This window comes from Dipodomys spectabilis, unplaced genomic scaffold (genome assembly GCF_019054845.1).
Source record: "Dipodomys spectabilis isolate Male_0828 unplaced genomic scaffold, ASM1905484v1 ptg000312l, whole genome shotgun sequence".
In the NCBI taxonomy this organism is placed as follows: domain Eukaryota; kingdom Metazoa; phylum Chordata; class Mammalia; order Rodentia; family Heteromyidae; genus Dipodomys; species Dipodomys spectabilis.
This window is the reverse complement of record NW_024870989.1, coordinates 2,596,071-2,611,186: the sequence shown is the minus strand read 5'-3', so window position 1 is coordinate 2,611,186 and position 15,116 is coordinate 2,596,071. Positions and strand designations below refer to the sequence as shown.

The 15,116-nt window shown below is 38.3% G+C and overlaps 1 pseudogene; it reads right to left on the bottom strand.

Moving 5' to 3' along the window:
• Positions 1-12,466, bottom strand: part of LOC122127784 — a 92,194-nt pseudogene extending 79,728 nt beyond the window's left edge.
• Positions 12,467-15,116: the final 2,650 nt, after the last annotated feature.

The following is a 15,116-nucleotide window of genomic DNA, read 5'->3' as shown; positions in this document are numbered from 1 at the left end:
AAGCAGGAAAACTCGTTTATTAACACAGAGCAAGCCATTTTTAAAGCAAAAAAGAGTGGGTGGCATGGCAGGAAAGGAAGAGAAACCAATCATTGTCAAGGCCACACCCTATCATGCACCTAAGCTTCCATGGTCTGTTTACACACTGAACATAAAGCAAATTGGGCTCTGCCTATTCACCTCCCTCTCAGCACCATCTTTGCTGCCCATGTGCTCTACAGTAAATCGGACTCTGCCCACTCTCCTCCCTCTCAGCGCCATCTTTGCTGCCCACGTGCTCTACACACACACACACACACACACACACACAGTATATATATACATACATAGTATGTATATATTTCACAAATATATTACATATTAAATATATCATATAATATTATATATGTAAAAAATACACAATTTTGGAGATGATATGTCATGGAATTCTCTGCCTTTGCTTTAAGGCAACATTCTCCTCATCTCAGCTTCCTAAGAATCTAGGATTATAGACCGGGACTAGGCAAAAAAGATTTCCTTTTAAATGCTACCGAGAGCCTGTCTTTAATTTCCAAGAAACACTAGAAACTTGAAGATAATAGAATGACTAAGTGAAATAGAACACTTCACTTCCACTTTCACTGGAAAACTTTCAAAATGTATTTTAGACAAAAATTAGGGTCAGTGTTTAGATCTATCCTTGAAAAAAGTAATAAAATATTAAAGACAGGTATAGATCCCCGTTGGAAGTGTGGAAGTAAGAAGAAGTCCCATAAGTTCAAGACCTAGTACTGGTCCATAACCATATATTTAATGAAAATTAATTTTGTAGGCCAGAACTTGTTTTTTTTTTTTATCTTTTGTGTTCAGAGGAATGTCTGCATTATGTGTAAACAGACTGCTCTACAAGGTATCTTTCTGGGTCATACAGTAGTTATTACATGGCTCTATGTAGACATTCAGCTTTCTAATGATTTTTTTCTACATAAATCAAGTAATGTTAATTAAGTGTCATGAAGAATGCCAAACCTCCATTTTCGTGCCCATCTCCATCCTTCTCCTCCCTATTGTCCAGCAGTTTGTGTCAGTCAGCATAACTGAAGCTGGCACATGGAACAGACATGGACTCGATGGATCCTGGCTGTGATATGGTCCCAAATATAGCAAATACCAGAATCAATGAGATCCAAGCAGCAGTCCAAGGTTCCTAGTTGTATGAATGTCCTCGGCTTCCAATGGTCTCACCTGTCTCTGCCAGAAGCCTGTTAATGGCCTGTCACCATCAAAGCTCACACTGAAGTTTAACTTCTCAATGTAGCAGTGTCAGGAGGTGGAACCTTTAATAGAGGATTCTGTCATAAATGGATTAATGCCATCTCATTAACTCTCAAGGGACTAACATGATCACTGTTAGCAGTTGTAAAAAAACACCCTAAGAAATGGAAAAACTTGGAAAAAATTATATTAAGTGAAGTAAGCCAGGCCCAAAGAAACATAGGTCCCTTGGTTTCCCTTATTTGCAATATCTAGTATGTGTATGAGTCAAGCGGAAAAGGTCAGACAATGTGATGTTAGGAAAATGAACCCTTAGATATATATTTTAATGTTTTTTTTCTTTCATGCATGTGCTTCTAACGCATTTATAAGATTATTTCTTTGTTGCTTTGTATGTCCCTCCCCCACAGTATAACCCCTGCTTTCACTATATTTGATGTCACTATAACTTGTGGAGGAGATGGGGAAAAACAAGTCATTTAAGGATACAGGTGGACCTGTTGCAACAATGAGAAGTACAAGTTGTCATGTTGAAAACGAGCTTTACAAGGTCGGTGTGGGGGTGGGGGGGTGGGGGGGGAGGGAGGATTAGGTGGGGGGGAGGCTGGGAAGGGATGTGAAGGGTAAACAAAGGAGGAGGCTGCAATGCTTGGTAAGAAATGTATGCATTATCCTGCCCATGTAATTGTAACCCCTCTGTACAGTATGTTCACAAATAAAATAAAATAAAATAAAAATTAAAAAAAAACACCCTAAGCCCTTACTCACTCTCATTCTAGAACATGCCATGATTCCAAAATCGTATATGATGTGATGCACCTAGAGGCCTTGTCCCATGCACTACTATGCTATTTAAAATTTCCAGCCACCACTATTGTGAGTGAAATAGACCTCTTTTTCCTTATGAAGTATACAGCTTCGGAATTTTGTTAAATCATGACAAAATGGACTGAGATGCTATACTTTATTGTCTTTTCCATAGAACTGAGGATAAAACTGAGGGCTGTTCACTTACTAGGCCGATATTTTACCACTGGAGCCCTCTAAGGCTCCAACCTTTTTTTTTTTTTACAGTTTGTTTTTCATATAGAGTCTTGTGCTAGCTTCACTCAAGCCAGCCTCAGAACCCAATCCTCCTATACCTCTGCCTCTCAGTAGCTGGGATTATGGGCCTGTGACACCATACTTTGCCACTTAAGAAGGCACTATTCTTTTGGGGAAAGATGATACAGACCACTGAGTTCCGTGTGTGTGTGTGTGTGTGTGTGTGTGTGTGTGTGTGTGTGGTGTATGTGTGTGTATTCATGGAAATTGGTCATGATGATTTATTTAGTACTGAGCGTGAATCTTCCTGGATGATCTGTATTCTTAATTCCGTTCACTCAAAAAAATTTCTTCTCTGGGTCTAGTGAGTCACAGTTGTAATCCTAGCTCTTCAGAATGCTGATATTTGAGGATCATATTTTGAAGCCAGGTGAACCAGGAAAAGTCCATGACACTCTTATCTTCATTTAAACACCAAAAAATCACAAGTGGAACCTTGGCTTAAATAATAGAGTAGTAGCCTTGAGGAAGAAAAATAGGAATAACAACTGAGTTCTTATCAAGTTTCAGGACCAGCACCCAAACAAAATCTCTAGATAACAATGGGCTATTACAATGAGCTCTTGTGCTATTGCAAGACACAATGAGATGTATAAGTTGTTATGTAGAAAAATGAATTTTACAACTTTGGTGGGGAAGAGGGGGGTGGAGGAACCGGTGGAGGGGGCAGGAGGGAGGATGGGAAGGGATAGGAAGGGAAAGGAGGAGGCTACAATGCTTGATAAGAAATGTACTCATTATCTTTACCATGTAATTGTAAACCCTCTGTACAGTATTTTCACAATAAAAAAAAGAAAAAATGACACAATTATACTTAATGAATTATCTCTACAGGACAGTTGCACTAAAAAATTCTAGTATTACTTCATAAGGTATGTTCTTTCTGGATCATCTTTTTGCCCCATTGTTTCTCTGAGAATGATGTCTTGATTTTGAAATAGAGGAGAAAAATTCAGTGATGAATTTGGCCTCTGGATCCCTCCCTCATCTATTATTGACATGTTCTCTCTTTTTATTTTTTGGCAGTCCTGGGGCATAAACTAAGGGCCTGGGCACTATCACTGAGCTTCTTTTTTCTCAAGGCTAGCACCCTCCCATTTAAGCCACAACACCACTTCCGGCTTTTTCTCTTTATATGGTACTGAGTAATCGAACCCTGGGCTTCATGCATGCTAGGCAAGCACTGTACCACTAAGCTACATTCCCACATGTTCTCTTTAAAAAATATGTCTAACCTGTTTATTTCTGTCCCATCTCTTAAGCCACTGCCAATGCTCTTGAATCTATTTGTTTCACTCCTAACTGCCTTTCATTCACTGTAGAGCAAATTATTTTCTACTCCATCGAAAGAATTATCTTTCATTTTCTTAAACTGCACACTTGATAAGCTAAAATCAAACAACAACTCAATATTTCCAGTGTTTGAAATTGAGGACACTTAGATTAATAAATAGTTAATAATGAATAGCTAATAATCTACCGAAGTCAATGCACAAAAACCCAGATGCTTGGGAAGTCTTTTATTTTCTGCTAACCCCACAATATGCTCTGGTAGATAACAAATTTAAAGTCTACAGATGTAATTAGTTCCCACAAGAGGTGCTTATGAGTTACTTCCAAGGAGTGAGTGCAAATTAAGGCCTTTCTAGAAGTCAGTAACACAGAGTGAATGAAACAGTAAGGAGGGTATGTTTGTCAAGGAAGTATGGGGGTACCTGGGAGCTGACAACAGTGGCTGTATGATAGGTGTCCAGACAGCAGAAACCATAATCTTACAGCTAGAGGATCTAAAACCTACCAGGCATCCTTTAAGTTTGGAAGAGGTCCACACATTTCATGAGAGACTATAGCCTGGTGGCCTCCTGCTAGAAACTGAGCAACTGCTACAAAAAAGCCATACCCAAACTACTAGCTCAAACTTGTAGCCTACAATAGTTGGTATTCAGTGAGCAAACATTAAATTTCTGGTAACTTGCCACACAACATGACAAAAACATCACTCAGAATGCTGGTGGCTCACACCTGTAATCCCAGCTACATAGGAGTCTGAGATCTGAGGCTCTAGATTCAAAGGGATTTCAAGCAGCAATGTCTATGATACTCATATAGAAAAAAACCCTGGAAATTGGTATGGCACAATACCCTAAGTTGAAGACCAAGTACCAACACACACACACACACACACACACACACACACACACACACACACACACACACATAAATTGAAAAATGAAAACACTTGTTGAAAACAACCTGGTATTTTCTTTGCTGTGTGTAAAACTCTAACATGTCTTAAACTTTTCCTTGTGCTTGAAGAAATTTATTAAAATTCTATAACTACACAACGACACAAATGTGTTGACCACACACTTTTTATATATCATATTGCAATTTTTACTGCAAACAGAGGAGTTTTCCTACTAATTTAATCTAGTTATTGGCAGAAAGTGAATCTCATATCTTGGTATTTCTCACAATACCTTAGTTGAAATTAAACATAATGTTCTTAATTAATCAAAAGGAAAAACTTACACAATATCTAAGGGACATTCCTTTTTGTCATTTTTCCTACAAATGAAATTAATTGATTGCAGCACTTAAAAAATATTTTATGCCAAATTAGTAAAAGATTCTGATTAAAACTGAAAAATTTGAAGTGCTCTCAATTTCTGCCTCATTTAGATAAAGTACTTAAAGATGTCTTTGGTTTTCCATAAAGATATCGTATCCAAAAATTCATCCATAGAAATAAGTTAACTATAGGCTACCTATAAATTCACATAGATGTTTCTCAATTCACTAGAGCAAAAACACAATAAATTCCGACCTAATTCTATAAATATCCCATGAAAATATCTAGAACATTCCATTTTTCTCAGAACAATGAAAGCTGCCAACAAACTCACTAATAGTAAGAGAAGAAAAAAGAGCAAGTTTGTGATGGCTGACATTTTACAAAACCCTTATTCGAATATGGGTATACACACAAAGCCATACAATGTTCAGGTTTACCTGGTAAGAAAAAGAACTCACCCCACAGAGAGAGAAAGACAAGTGGGAGGAAGAAGATAGACTTAAGAATTACCTGAATGCATATCTTCCCATGTTTCCATCCATTTGCTTCGTAGAGTTTTCCTGGTGCCCCATTGCTCACTAAGTCAGACAGTCATCCAGCGGAATCACTGGCACCCAGGACTTAGGTAACACCAATAATCTGCTCTCCCTGTGCAAAAATCACCAACTAAATGAAAAAGAAAACAAAGTGTATTTCAGGGTCACATAAAAAAGAACCCTCCCCCCACACACACAAAGAACCACATGCTTTGGGGAGAAAGAAAATTGTGTGTGTGTGTGTGTGTGTGTGTGTGTGTGTGTGTGTGTGTGTGGTTTGTGTGTTGGTAGAGGTACTTAAACCCAGGACTTGGGAACTATCCTTTAGGTGCTACCCTTTAGCTTCTTTGCTCAAGGCCAGTGCTCTGACACTTGAACAACACTTCACCTTTTAGTCATGAAGACAAGAGTATCATAATGTTTCCTACCCAGGCTGGCTTTGAACCTTGATCCTTAGATCTCAGCCTCCCAGTAGCCAGAATTACAGGCATGATCCATTAATGACTGGCATTTGTGACAGACCAATGTATTGACTTCAAACCCCAATACCAGCACAAAAACCAAAAGCAAAACCAAACTTTATAGCATATAAATATACTGATAGCATATTAAACAAATATAATGAAATGTAGAGATCTTGGTGAAGGATATCAGAGAATGACATCATTATTAGCTTTTCTGGCTTTAGAAAACCTAAAATTACTTTCATAAAAGTAAAATAACTACAGAAACACCTTACCAAGGTGTATGTTTCAAATAAACCACCTGTTGAGAACAAACTGAAAATGCAGAGGAAAACTAAGAATTTTAGAATTAAGTGATTGCTACGCAGAAAATATACCTGATCATCTGTACCTTCCAACTCTTTCAAATAGGCTACAGTAATGACACAAAAACTATTCTCCTTCTCATTACTCCTTATTTAAAAAACAAGTCTACTTTATTCTCTTTAGGAATACTTTGAATATTTGATTCACTTTTCCCAAAATGTGACTAAAGAAACTCAGTCTTTCAACAACTCCAAATTTTTTATCTTAGCATTTAAATAATTATATCATGTATCTTCTTTGGGTTGGGAGTATCACAACAACTTTTAACTTGTTCTTTTACCTTTGCTGTTGGGTAGGTGTATTTTCACAAAAGAGAACAGGGAAACACTCAGTAGATCACCTGATTTAAATGTAAGTGGCTAAAGCTACCAGCACAACTATGCTTATTGCAGCATTATTCACCATAGCTAAGATATGGAACCAACCCAGTTTCCCCTCAGTAGATGAATCGATTAAGACAATGTGATATACATGCATATATAAATCTACATATAATGGAATTCTATGCCTCCATCAGAAATACTGATATTGCCCCATTTGTTAGGAAATAGAAAGACTTGGAAAAAATATATTAAGTGAAGTAAGCCAGGCGCTAAGGAACATAGGTCCTATGTTTTCTGTTATTTGCAATAGCTGGTATATATCTAGGACAAGCAGAAGAAGTCCGAAGCTATGTACATATGACCATATAAGATGATGTTAAGCAAAATGAACCCCGAGAGTACACACATGGTGTTTTTTTTCTTGCCATGGTTTTAAACATATTTATAATGTACTTTATGATTTTTTTTATTTCTTTTGTATGTTCTTCCCCCATGGTATAACCCCTGTTTTCACTCTATTGATTCTGGTGTCCTGCATCTTATATATACATTTTTCTAATTTGGGTAGGGGAAGGGAAAAAAACAAAATGCTTAAATAAGGATACAGGTTAACCCATTGTAACAATGAGATGTACAAGACACTATGTTGAAAACGAACTTTACAACTTTGGAGGTGGGGGAGGGGATGGAAGAGTTAGGAAGGTCTGAGGGAAGGGATGGTAGGGGAAAAACAATGGAAGGGGTAAAAATGCTCCATAGGAAATGTAGTCATTACCTTACTCATGTATCTGTAATCCCTCTGTACTGTATCTTTACAATAAAAATATATGTTAATAAAAGGAAAACAATAAATTTAAGTGGTAACTTACTCAAGCGGCTGAGATCTGAGGATCATGGTTTAAAACCAGCTCAGGCAGGAAAGAGAGAGACTCTTATCTCCAACTGAAAACCAAAAAGCTGGAAGATGTAACTCAAGTGGGAAGGTGCTAACCTTGAAAAGCAAAAATTGGGGGTGGGGACAGAGGACACCACCCAGGGCCAAACTTCAAACCCAATGACCACCACGCATATACACAAAATTCTAACTAACAAAATTTCATATCTACATCATCTGAACTGCCTAATTGGAAATGTGCATAAGAACTTAAAAATATTTCTATTTTTAAGAAATACATTTTAATACATTTCTACTGTAAAAATACTGTATATAGGTGTTACAGATACATAAGCAAAGTAATGAGTACATTTCTTATCAAACATTGTTGCCTCCTCCTTTGTTTTTCCCCTACCATCCATTCCCTCCCACCTCTACAACTACACTCCTCCTCCCTCCCCCCCTAAATTGTTAAGTTCGTTTTTCTACATAGTGTCTTGTACATCTCATTGTTACAATGGGTCAACCTGAATCACTATTTAAGCATTTTGCTTTTTCCCTTCCCCTCCCCAAATTAGAGAAGTGTATATACAAGATACAGGGCACTTACATCAAATACAGTGAAAATAGGGGTAATACCATAGGAAAGGAACATACAAAGAAACAAAAAAATCACATGGTACATTATAAATATGTTAGAAACAATAGTAAGGGGGAAAATAACCTGTGTCCCTATCTTGGGGTTCATTTCACTTAACACGTCTTATCTGTTCATAAGAAATACATTTTAAAAAAGAAATATATCAACACAATTTTTTATATGTGCAAAATCCATTATTATTTGGGACCATGACATTGTTTGAAAACTAAGAAAATAAAGGTTGATCTAAATATACATATACCTCTTTCATTTGCACACTTGTAATTTTCCCTTGGATTTTAAGAACAATATAGTGTTTTCATCCTAATGCAAACCAGATGACCCAACTAGTCACAAACACATCAAGATAACAAACAAGGAATGTGTAAGAACTAATTTTTTTGGAATCCTTGCAAAATGATCTAATTTTCGATTTAATTGTAATTTCCCTTTCAGTACAATATGTAATTGGGAATTACAGAGTTCCATCCTGTATATTTAATGTTCGGGATTTTGTGTTTCTCTCTCTGTATGTAATTTCCATGAGTGCATGAGAAAATGGAAGGAAATCCACTATGTGTTCTCTTCTTCTCCCTCTCCCTCTCCCTCTCCTTCTCCCTCTCCCTCTCCCTCTCCCTCTCCCTCTCCCTCTCTCCCTCCCTCCCTCCCTCCATCCCTCTCTCTCTCTCTCTCTCTCTCTCTCTCTCTCTCTCTCTCTCTCTCTCTCTCTCTCTCTCTTTTTGCTTGCCTCTCTATTTGTGCCCTTGAGAGGTGAAATGCAGACGGGGGCTCAGGGAACCTCCTCTAGATTCCTTCTCAAAGCAAGCCATCCTGGCTTAAATTCTCTTATCTATAACTTTCTCTCTCTCCTCAAGTACATCCACATTGTGTTACTGTGTGATCTGTCTGCCTTTTTGTTTATATATTTGTCTGATTCCTATTTGTCTGCTTCCTGTTTGCCTGCTTCCTCTTTGCTTACTTACTTAATGTTCCACCAAGTTTTCTTACCATCCTGACATGTTTTTTGCCATCTTGGCCATGTGGTTGGTTTTTATACAACCCCACACTTTTAACAAGTACTTAAAGGTCAATTAATATGATAGTGTGTCTTATTATTAAAATTGTTTTAAAGGTTTGACTTTTACTTTGTTTGGTGTTGCCTGTTTTTCTAGCATTGAGCCCATGGTTTGATCATAAAATGGGCAAAATGTATTTTGCCACTAGAATTCTGAAGAACTTATGCCCGATTTTCATTTTTTAAAAACTAATCATGCCTTAAAATTTTTGTGCAAAAGTGTGTGTGTGTGTGTGTAAACATGTTTGAAGTACTTTCATTGTAATGGATAAAAATTGTTATCATGGTCTAAAATTATTTGCTTTTTCATTTAATGTAACTAATGTAAACCTGTGTTAAAGGACATAATTATTAATTTTGCTGTTTGTTAAAAGGAAAAACTTTTATCAACAGTAGTGGTGATGTGAGCCTAAAATCTACCAAACTGATCTGACCCTACTGCCTGACTAGGAAGGTCCAAAGTAAATTGTTTTGAGGCAGTTCTGAGATAACTGGCTCTACAGGCCAAAGTTAAAAAAAGGAAATGGTTTTAAATTCAAACCACAGAGAAGCTCATCAATTTTGGTGTAAACAAATGTGTCTACGAGTTATGACATTATATTTTTTTAAAAAAAGAAGGGAAAAGAAAGAAATTAACATTAACCACAAAACAGTTGAGTAGCATGATATGAGTACATCTTGAATTTTACAAGATAGGAAAAAGAGTGAAGCCTTGCTAAAGTCACACAGGGGGTGGACATTGAGAGGAGTGAAGCCCTGGTAAAAACGAAGCATTCTGGAAGGAAGGGAACAGAGCCTCATTAAAGTGGCTCCTGTTGGCTAGGCAAGTCAGAGAGGGACAGGGCTAAGGAAAGTAGCAGGAGTTGGCTAGGTGGGGCTATTAGGGGCAGAGGACTGTTCTCACAGTTGAAGGGTTTCCATTCACTGCAGCTTGCTGAGCAGGTGAGCTGGAGACTGAGGCTCTCGTGACTTTTGTAGTGGATTTAAATTCACAGGTAGTGATTTCAGATGCTGTGTAGAGAGAGGTCTTATTACCTCACCAGATCACAAACCCTCTGAATCTGGCCACCACCTGTCCACATTTAGCTGACTCATGAGACACTTCCCTCATTTGAGAGATGATTTCTCAACTTTTCCATTGAGTAAAAGAAAAAAAAAACTCTGATGGCAGCACTTCCTATTAGCAATGGGCTGGTTCTTCATTCGCCTTCTCTGAAAATATCAGCACACATGAACATATAACAGCTCCTGTCATCTCTCATCTTCCAACCCCTGGTCTTTCTGAGCCCACTTGGTCCTTTCTGAAACCCGGAAGCTATTCAGGATGCCAAGAACAATATAAATCATGTAGAGTCTCAGCTCTAAAGAACACTTACCTGAAATTTCTGAGAAAATACAAAGAACATAAAGGAATGGAATGAATATCTTTTGATAACCAAAGGAACTGAAAGATGTGAGTGTGTGTGTGTGTGTGTGTGTGTGTGTATGTGTGTGTGTGTGCAATAAAATAGATAATGACAAACACTCCACTCTAACACCCTTTCTATTATCAGAGTTATGTAATACATAACACATGAACCAAAAGGTGTTAGAAATTTGCAACTCCAAAGACTTCAAACCCTGTTCTAATACCAAAAGGATGAAATTCTCATGCCATCTTTTGAGGCAGTACTGAATACCCTGGTGGTATTTATTTATCAAGATTCATTATAATGTCACCTTCTTTTGGATTTTTTTTACTTTTTCTGTGACTGGAATCATGAATCCTTAGAATTGTATGAATAAATGTCCCCAAACAATATCACAGGAGGCTTCTCTAGTCTGGATAGGTTTGTTCTGGGAGAAGCCATTCTGACAGCAGGCTAGGAACACATGAGAGAAATGGTCTTATGTCAGAATTGTGGCCTTAACAGGTTAGCTTCAAACTTAAATGGGATGGAGGAAGAAGTTCCATTAGAGGTCATCTCTCTCAAGGGTTTGGAAACCAAGAAAAGTGATGGTGGACTCAGTTGTTAATTGTTATTTGAGACCTCACTATGGGTAACATAAAAACAGTAGCAACAGCCAGGCACTGGTAGCTTATGCCTCTAATCCTAGCTACTTAGGCTATACGGACTACAGTTGGAAACCAGCCTATGCAGTAATGTCCACCACACTCCTATCTCAAATTAACCACCAGAATTCTGGATGTGGAGCTGTGACTTAAGAGATAGGGTGTAATCCCTGAACAAAAAAAAAGCTCAGGAGCATTCAGGGCCTGAGTTTAATCCCTAGCTCAGGCACAAAAATGTTAGCAGCAAAAACATGTCTACTGTGGAGATTTCAGGACAATTTAGGATGTGGATGTTCCAAACTACCCTTGGAGACTGTGTTTTGATAGCGACTCTTACTTTGCCTATAAATGAAGTGTGCCTAACTTCAGCAATGACAGCGGACATGGGTAGAATCCTTTCTGAATGTGGGAAGAGGAGAGGCTAGCTGGATGATGGAAGAAGTCTAAGTTTGCAGCCCTTAAACACTGCTCTTACATGGTGGCAATCACCTGATAGTCCCCAGGGTTACCTGGGAAGCATGGAGAATAATATGGAAGAAAGTACTTCTTCTTTTTTTTTTTTACTAGAGAGTTATAAGATGAATTGTTTTTCTTACAGCATAAAGGGAAAAGTTGTGTCCAGAAAAAGGAACCAATACCTCACCGTCCTGTGTTGATATTGTGACATCCTGAACCAGATTGTCCTCTAATTCAAGCTGCTTGTGAATGATTACCTGCTATGCAGCCCTGTGCTGGTTGCTAGGTGGGTACCCCCTTGGCCACCATAGAAAACTGTCACTTTCCACTTAGCAGGTAGTCCTACTGGAATCTGTGGCTGCCTGGATATGATCCCATGCCCCCAGGACTAGACTAGAGGCTGGACTACCAGGCTCTAACTGTGCAGCCCTACACACCTATACATGCTGAAGTGGAAGCACTGGGACTGGAATGACATCCTTGGGCTGGAAGGAAGACCAACAGGGGAGGGAGAAATGGAAGAAATCTTTGGAGCCAAGATGAAGAAAACAAAGGATTCATTTTGTCTAAGAAAGGGAAGATCCAGCCTAAAGGCTCTCCTTGCATATATGAATGTATGAGGACTTGTTGGGACTATAGCTAGCAAGTGCAAAGTCAAGATGTACCCTATGCTGGTGGCAGAGCCATACCTGGAAGTATCCAACATCTTTGGGCCATTGAGTGGACCCTTTATGTCCTCTAGACATGGTAGCAATGGCTTATCATATCTAAGTGGAAGCTAGGCCTTAGACTCACCCCTCACTCCACCAGCTTCACCAATGTACTCTCCTCAGCATCCACGCCTGACAACGCAGAAGGTCAATGTATACTCTCTTGTGCCATCTGGGCTGGTCCACACTATGAGCACTTAGACTATGCAGATTCTCTCTGTTCTAAATCAGAGGATCTTTTCCAGATATGACCTCCCTATGGCACATGCTCATGTCAGTGAAAGCTGATTTCTGCGATAGTGTGTTAATAATTGTCTAAAGGGAACTGGGGAAAGTAGTATCATCCATTGGATCCATGTGTATTTAGATTATGGTTTGGTAACTAGCAACAAGCACAACAAATTTGGTCAATAAGTCAATGTCAAGGACTACTAAAGCTCCACACTGGTTACACATACCTATAATCCTACCTCCTCAGGAGGTTGAGATGTTAGGCTCAGAGTATGAAACCAGATGTCCAGAAAATTCCTGTAAAAGTCATAAGTACAACTAACCATGAAAAATCTGCAATTGGTAGATCTCTGGCTTTGAGCTTAGGGATAGTACACAGAGCCTCCATTTCAGCATCAGTACTAGCATGCGCGCACGCACACCACACACACACACACACACACACACACACACACACACACACACACACACACGTGTGTTTACATACCCAGACACTCATATGTTAACTAGTTAGGCATGGAAGATTGAAATGTAAATTCAGTCTCTAGGCATATGCTATATTTTCCTATCAGACATTAATTACCAGGCAAGATTTGAAATTTACTGTAGCAAGCATTTTAATTTTTATTGCCCAGCTTCTGCCACTGCTGGGATCACATTTCTTTCAATCTCATATATCACCTCAATCTACCTTTCTCCTTTTAAAATATGTACATTGAGTATAATGATTGTATTTATCCACTCTTCCTTTCTCCATGCCTTTGCTCCTTTCCCTTGACTTCATCCTGCCACCACTCCTCACCAACAACACATGTTCCATCTTCCTGATATTTATTTTCTTAAATTGTAAAAATTACTCAAAAGAGTTACACCACTTCAATCCTCCCGTGTATATGCTATACTGTAATTATTCAGCTTGTATAGAAATGCATATGACCCTGTATGTGTTTTCACAAATGTGTATACTTTAAATCTAACGTCCATATGTGAAAGAAAACATGTTCCTTGTATCTCTGGTCTAGACCTACTTCTCTTAACATGATTTTGTCCGTCCATTTCCTTAAAATGATACAATAATATTCTTCCTGATGTATGAGTTAAATTCCATTGTGGATCTATACCACATTTTCTTGATCCATTTGAAGGCATCTAGGCTGATTCCTAACTTGGCTACAGTGAATAGTGCAACAATGAACATGGGTGTGCAAATATCTTTACCATATCATGACTTGTAAACATTTGAATAGATTCCCAAGAATGGTATGGCTGGATAATCCTATATTGGTTATTTTAAGAATCCCTAAACTGGGGCTGGGAAGGTGGCTCAGTGGTAGAGCACTTGCCTTACAAGCCTGAGGCCCTGGGTTTGATTCCTCAGCACCACATAAGCAAAAAGAAAAAAGCCGGAAGTGGCGCTGTGGCTCAAGTGGTAGAGCATTAGCCTTGAGCTGAAGAGCTGAGGGATAGCATCCAGGCCCAGAGTTCAGGCCCCACTACTGGATCCCCCCAAAAAACAAAATCCCTAAACTGCCTTCCATAATTTCTACACCAGTTTATATTCTCACAAATAATGCATCCTCACCAGCATTTGTTGTTTGTAATTTTGATGATGACCATTCTCACTGGGGTGAAATGGAGTCTCACTTTTTCTGATTTGCATTTACTTCATGACCAGAGATGTTGAGCATTTCCTGATGTGTTTATTGACCTTTTTTACTTCTCTTCTTAAGAAATATGTATTTAGTTCTTTTGCCCATTTATTTATTGGGTTATTAATTCTTTGACTTATAATTTCATAAACCCTTCATTTCTGGATATTAGACCCTTATTGAATGTTCAGCTGGTTCTCCCATTCTCCTATTTTCTGATGCTATTAATTTCATTTGTCTGAAATATATATATATATATACTTGCTGTACATTAGTTTCAAATGGAAAGCACAAGTTTAATTAAAATAATTGATTTTAGCTAGGTGCAGGTGGTTCACACCTATAATTCAAACTAGGAGGCTGAAATCTAAGAATTGTAGTTCATATATAGCTTAGGCGGGAAAAGTCCAGGAGACTCATCTCTAATTAATCAACAAAAAGCCAGAAATGGAGTTCAGGCTCAAGTGATGGTGCAGTAGACTTAAGATGGGGTGGAAAGCTCAAGAACAGCACCTAGACCTCTGAGGTTCAAGCCCAGGCATGCACGCACGCGTGCGCGCACCCACCCACCCACCCCCAACACCCCCACACACATATACACACACACACACAGTTGATCTTTATTATATTCATTTTGCTTCTTACAATATATTATCTTTTTTAAATTGGTTATTTTAAACAATTTGAGAAAATTGATAGAAATGATGCAGACATTTTAATTTTCCTGAGTCCATTTGAGAGCTTATTGCTAATAAGCTCTGATCACCCTAAGTGTTTTATTTGATACCTCTCTAAATAAATATGTG